This window comes from Macaca fascicularis, chromosome 11 (assembly GCF_037993035.2).
Source record: "Macaca fascicularis isolate 582-1 chromosome 11, T2T-MFA8v1.1".
Lineage (NCBI taxonomy): Eukaryota > Metazoa > Chordata > Mammalia > Primates > Cercopithecidae > Macaca > Macaca fascicularis.
The window spans coordinates 74,349,964-74,356,138 of record NC_088385.1 but is presented as its reverse complement, the minus strand read 5'-3'; the positions used below and the strand labels follow the sequence as shown (position 1 = coordinate 74,356,138).

The 6,175-nt window shown below is 39.4% G+C and overlaps 1 long non-coding RNA gene across 4 annotated transcripts in view; it reads right to left on the bottom strand.

Moving 5' to 3' along the window:
• Window positions 1–697: 697 nt before the first annotated feature.
• LOC102125344 (uncharacterized) overlaps window positions 698–6,175 on the bottom strand; it is a 50,340-nt gene continuing 44,862 nt past the window's right edge. For 3 of the 4 annotated variants that reach the window (XR_010579491.1, XR_010579493.1, XR_010579490.1), the window contains 4 exons: window positions 4,483–4,651; window positions 4,202–4,357; window positions 2,952–3,069; window positions 698–1,144 (listed from right to left, as the gene is read on the bottom strand). This is a non-coding gene — a long non-coding RNA (uncharacterized lncRNA). The remainder of the gene's footprint in view (window positions 1,145–2,951; window positions 3,070–4,201; window positions 4,358–4,482; window positions 4,652–6,175) is intronic. The other variant, XR_010579492.1, reaches the window with a different exon arrangement.

The following is a 6,175-nucleotide window of genomic DNA, read 5'->3' as shown; positions in this document are numbered from 1 at the left end:
GATATACACATTTCTTTTCTATTCTAAATTAAATTCAAAAATCAACTTGAATACCCACATGCCAGATTATCAAGTTCAGTCTCTTACTCTTGAGACTACCCTTTGTCTTTCAATATCAAAGAACCCTAAAGGCAAACACAGATTAAGCCACTCAATCTGTGGGGTTTTGTTAATAGAGGACTTTGCGTGACTTCCACACCTAAGCAGAGATCAGACATTTGTTGCCATAGCTTCTCACCAACATGTGGTATCACTGAAGAAAACTTGTTCCATAAGATCTAAAGGGCACTGAGGAATATTTCTGGCCCAGGTCCTTGGGGGTGGATGGAAATGATGAACCATGTCTTTCAGGAAGCTGGTTCTGCCATTTGGGATTTTTTGAACAAGGCTTTTTTTTTTTTTTTTTTTTTTTTGCTCAAATACAAGCTTAGGCAAGGAGCTCCAGGTTCACTGGAGTTTACTTTCAAACTATCCTCCAATGCACCAGTTGTCTCAAGAGTGCCATGTCACAAGTGGCCTAGTAGCCTACCATTTGAGGACTCCCAACCAGCATCCCTCTTTTCTTCCTGGGGATGTAAATACCAAGAGTGAGGCTAGGAAGCTACTGACTTTGAGGTCCTAATCTGCAGCAGGCTTTGATTGGATTTTTGGGTCCCAGACACTCACAGAAGTAAAGACCTCCTGACCTTTCCCTGTCTTTCCTTAATATTAGGCCTTGATTACTCCCAGAGGGTCTACATGTTCACCCTTTTTTTGGGGGACGAAGCCATGTTCCTTTCAGTAGTGATTTACCCTCCCAAGACTGACCCAGGAGCAAAAACAAAACAAAACAAAACAAAAACAAATACTTACACACAAATAAAAGCATAGTCAAAATTTTAGGCAGGACATCCCCTACATTTAGGTTCAACGATAAGTTATCATTCCTTCCTAGCATAGCGTGTATGTCCATCTTCCCTTTCGTAAACAGATTAATCTGCTCAAGCCACTGTAACAAAACACCATAGACTGTGTGGCTTAAACAACAGAAATTTATTTTCTCATGGTTCTGGAGCCTAGAAGTCCAAGATCAAGGTGCCAGCATGGTTTGTTTCTGGTGAGGGCTCTCTTCATGGCTTATAGACGGCTGCCTTCTTGCTGTGTCCTTACGTGGTGGAGAGAGAGAGCAAACTCATTAGTGTTTCTTCTTCTAGGGGCACTAATATCATGGGATTAGGGCTGTACTCTCAGGACCTCATCTAAACCGAATTATCTTCCAAAGGCTCCATCTGCAAACACCATCACACTGCACTAATATCATGGGATTAGGGCTGTACTCTCAGGACCTCATCTAAACCGAATTATCTTCCAAAGGCTCCATCTGCAAACACCATCACACTGGGGGTTAGGGCTTCAACAGATTAATTTTGGGAGGATACAAACAGTCTTTAACGGTAGATAAGCCTCATCGTTTTTGTTTTTTGTTTTTTCTCCCCTGGCTAACGTTTAGAAGATGCTCCTTATTTAAGATTTCTTTTATTTCTAAGATGCATTACTTCAACCAGAGTAAAACTGACCAATAGCAAAATTTGTTTTGTTTTAGGTCATTAATATTTTGAAATCTTAAATAGAAAACAATCTATTTTTTATCTAATTTAACTCAAATATAGCTTTTATCTTTTCCATCTTACTGCTAATTGTCATATATGGCTTTTTAGAGAAAGATCAGAAAATATCCCAACATGGAAAAAAATATAAGTATACATATATAACTATAATGTTTATCTTACTGCAGTTAGAAACAGAATATACAAAAAAAGTTTAAAATGCTGAGATTTTCCAGTCATTTATGTAGTCAAATAAATCAGAACACTTTTATATTCAAGAATTCTGAGGGGCTGAGTGTGGTAGCTTATGCCTGTAATCATAGCACTATGTAAAACAAATATAATGGCTTACTCCTGGTATAGGAGAGATAGTGATGATAGGTGGAAGTTTACCACATAACATCTTAGCCGTGTTAAAAACCATGATTTTAAATCTTTTGAAACCTTCTTGTGTTCCCTGTTCCGCGTGCTGTCCACAGAAGCAACAAGGCAGAGGAAGCTGAGGAGGCAAATCTATGAGGCCACAACTTTAAGAGTACAACAAATCTACAAGATGTACATTTTACAGATAAAAAAATTGAGACTTAACACCCGACATCACACACTAACACAACTGGAATTTGAACTTCAATCTGCTTGATTGCAAAACCCTAGCTCTTTTCTTCACCCCATACATACCAGTATACCATATCGCTCTACTGCATCTCGGAGATTTTTTTTTTTTTTTTTGCCAGCATAAAGCCTTTTCATTTATACTGCAGATCATGATTATATCATTCTGTAGCAAATGGGTTTTCATGCTTTAAAAGACAGTATACCAACACGAATTTAATCTTGAAAATCTGAGCCATTATCATAAATCAAATGCTGCTTGACATTCTAAAAGAAATAGAACTGGCCAGAGAAATTGTAGATTCATTATAATTCCCCATAGATATTCATACTTTTGTGACTGTCGTTGAATACAGAAATGATAGGTTTGAGTTTGGTTGTAATTTCTTTAATTTTAGGAAATATTTCTATTCTACTTGATATCAAGTTATGCATGTCATGACCGTAATTTAGATATTATCACTGGCCTTAGAGTAAAATTTCAAATGCAGCCTTAACAAGTTGCTATGTTTTACAGGAAAGGATAAATGCTGAGTCATGTTTCTCATCCCGGAACCCTGCATGCTTCTGCTTGAGGCTGTTGACTTCTGAGCCTGTCATCTTGCCTTAAGATCCACAGCTCTCTCATCTCCCTACCACTGCAATTCTCCACTCAGCATTCTCTGATGAACTAGTATTACCTTCAGTTCTTCCCTCCACCAGAAAACCATATTACAGGTCATTTGAATGTAATCCTTGGCAATGACATGTTACCTTGCCTTTGGGAAGAAGTCACAGCAAATGTCTGAGCATCTGTACTTCCTGATGGTTGGTGGTTGGGGACACAGCTCTGAATTTCCATTGAATTATTCTTCACTGCAAGATTGTCACTCTACAACAGAGCATCATAACAAGAAAAAACAAAGGCAAATAATGAAAGAAAAAGGAATTCTATTCTCCCTATAACTAGAGAGACAACATGGTACAGCAGAAAGAACACTGGACTCCAGCTATCAATCGTTCCCTGTCTCACTCCACAGAGTTGGAAGCAACACCCGAGTTTTGTTATTAACCAGCTCTGTGTCATTGAGCTAGTTACTTAATCTTTGTGGCTCAATTTTTTCCTCAACATGAAGCAAAAGTAATACCTCCTCTGCCTTCTTTAATTTGTTATAAGATTAAAATGAGATAGTGTGTGTGAAAGTGCATTGTAAAATACACAGCTTTGTACAAAACTCCCAGCTACCAATTCCAAACTTCATTAGTGTTGACTGTCTCCCTTACTCATTTGGCACCTCATCAGATACTGTGACAATTAGGGCGACTTCTTATCCCAGTTTGCCAGGAACTTTCCTGATTTTAGCAATAAAAGTCTCGTGTCCCAGAAGCCCCTCTGTCTGGGACAAACAACGGTATGTGACTGCCCTAGAAATAATGAAGTTACTTGATAAGAAAAAGCTGACTGGTGCTAACAACTCCTTTCACCATCCACTCCGCAGGAAAGAAACAAGCAAGGTGTTTCCATGAACCTGAGCTAAGCCCACACAATCCCTCTTGAAGCAAAGAGAGTTTTTCCGAGCAGGGTTCGGTTTGGCGGTCATTGACAGGAAAGGAGCAGAGAAGTCATGATAGCTGGTATCTAGTGATATATCAATAAGGGAACTGAGCGCTGGTGGGTATTCAGGATACATCCTTAAGGCCAGATCTGACTCACTTTCCTGCACCCATTAGTAGGTCCTGATGTTCTATTTTGGTGAGAAAGTGGGCATCTACCTCTGCTCCACCAACCCCTCCTTTCCCTTTCCACTCACATTCAGGGATCTGTCTAGTATTTCATGCACTTTGATAATCATGTGAAATTTTCAGTCCTGCTGAGATGATGTAAGATGGTCACTTTTTTTTTTTTTTTTTTTAAACCAGAGCCTATAAAGCAATAATCTCTCCCTGAACTGCAGGCTCCCAACCAGCCTTGGGCTAGTCAACCCAATTCCTTAATTCCAACCCACACACTCTTTTCCACCCACCTCTGGGGAATGAAAAGAGGTGGTGCAGCCAGGCTCCCCCAGCTGCTGCAGTGCCCTTCTGCACTGGAGTAGGTACAGCCTAATCAAAGGCCTGTTGTTTTCCTTTGGCTTTGAAACTCACTGGCTGTGGGTGTATCTGTTGCATGATCACGAACACTTAAAAAAAAAAAAGAAAAGAAAAGAAAAAGAAAGATCCAGTCCCATTACTTTGGCTCTGGCACAGAAGTTTCTGGAAAGAGAAAACATAAATGATACCAAAGTGGTAACAGTAAAATAAATACCTCTCTCTGAATTTCGCGGAAGTAATGAAGCTTCAGGGCACCAGAGGAGACTTCAGTAGCTTCAAAGCTATTGATGACTGTCCAATAACCCAAGAACTGGCCAAACAAGCTGGACTGCTTTCCTGTGAGTCATCGGAATCACTGCAGGCCTGTGATGGGTCCCTCTCACCTGTGGGAAACAGGCTCTTAAAATGGAGAGTTGCCACTAGTCATGTCATCAGCTTCTTGGTCTTCACCAGGGCTGGGCAACAAGAGTCATAGGACCTGTCTTTGTTTATTTGCTTATGCTTTTTAATTTCTTTATCTCTTTGCAAATGTAATGATGTGACTTACGATACATGTTTGGATGTGCTGATAATCTTGACAATGAAATAGGTTTTAGGACTTGAGGGGATTGGGAGGAGGCATAGAAACAGTTTGGTGTCTCTGGAAGGAATGAAATTGTGGATGTTTTCAATGATTCCTAGTTCCTTCACTCAAGGAGGGATCAATAGTGTGCTGACAAATGTTTAACAACAGGCACTCTGGGGGAAAACAAAACAAAACCAAAACTGATTTGTGTGTTGGCCAATTTCTATGGTATAAATACTCCTACCATGACCAATTTAGCTGGCTCCAGTGCACCACTCAGAAGGATCCTAGTTTTTGTTTGCCAAAGATCATCTTACCTGATGGATTTTATGAAATATATTTATTGAGAATTAAATTCATTAGAATGATTTAAGTTAGAATACTGTATCTAAAATTTCATTTACCTTTCTTATCCTTTAGTAATTTGTTATCTTGCTCATACTCTCAGTATCCTGTCATACCCACTTTTCATTTGAAATCTGTTTCTGTTGTTGTTGCCTTCCTTCCTTTTTCTTTCCTCTTTTCCCCTTCCTTCCTTCCTTCTCTTCCTTTTCTCTTTTCCCCTTCCTTTCTCTTTGTTTTTCCTTCCTTCCTTCCTCTCTCTTTTCTCTTTCTTTTTTCCTTTCTTTTTTTCTCTCTCCTTCCTTCCTTTTCTTCCTTCTCTTCCTTCTTTCTTTTTCTTTCTTTCTTTCTTTCTTTCTTTCTTTCTTTCTTTCTTTCTTTCTTTCTTTCTTTCTTTCTTTCTCTCTCTCTCTCTCTTTCTTTCTTTCTTTTCTTCCTTCCTTCCTTCCTTCCTTTCTCTTTCTTTTTTCTTTTTCCTTCCTTCCTTCCTTCCTTCCTTCCGTCCTTCCTTCCTTCCGTCCGTCCGTCCGTCCTTCCTTCCTTCCTTCTTTCCTTCCTTCCTTCTTTCATTTTTTTAAGAGATGGGTTTTCATTATTCTGTTACCCAGGATGGAGTGCAGTGGTGCAATCGCGGCTCACTATAATCTCAAATTCCTGGGCTCAAGTGATTCTCCCATCTCAGCCTCTTAAGTAGCTAGTACTAGCGGCTTGAGCGACCATGCTCAGTTATTTTTTTTAATTTTTATTTTTGTAGAGACAGAGTGTCACCATGTTGCCCAGGCTGGTCTTGAACTACAGAGATCCTCCCACCTCAGCCTCTCAAAATGCTGGGATTACAGGCATAAGCCACTGCACCTGCAGCCTGTTTATTTTTCTTATCTAGCTCTTATTTCCTTTCTTTATGCTGAGAGTGAATTTGCAGCCAGATGTTTCTCTGTTTTCATCTTTAATTTTTGCTTTTTTCTTAAATTATTTAAAAATTATCACGTCACTCCCATTT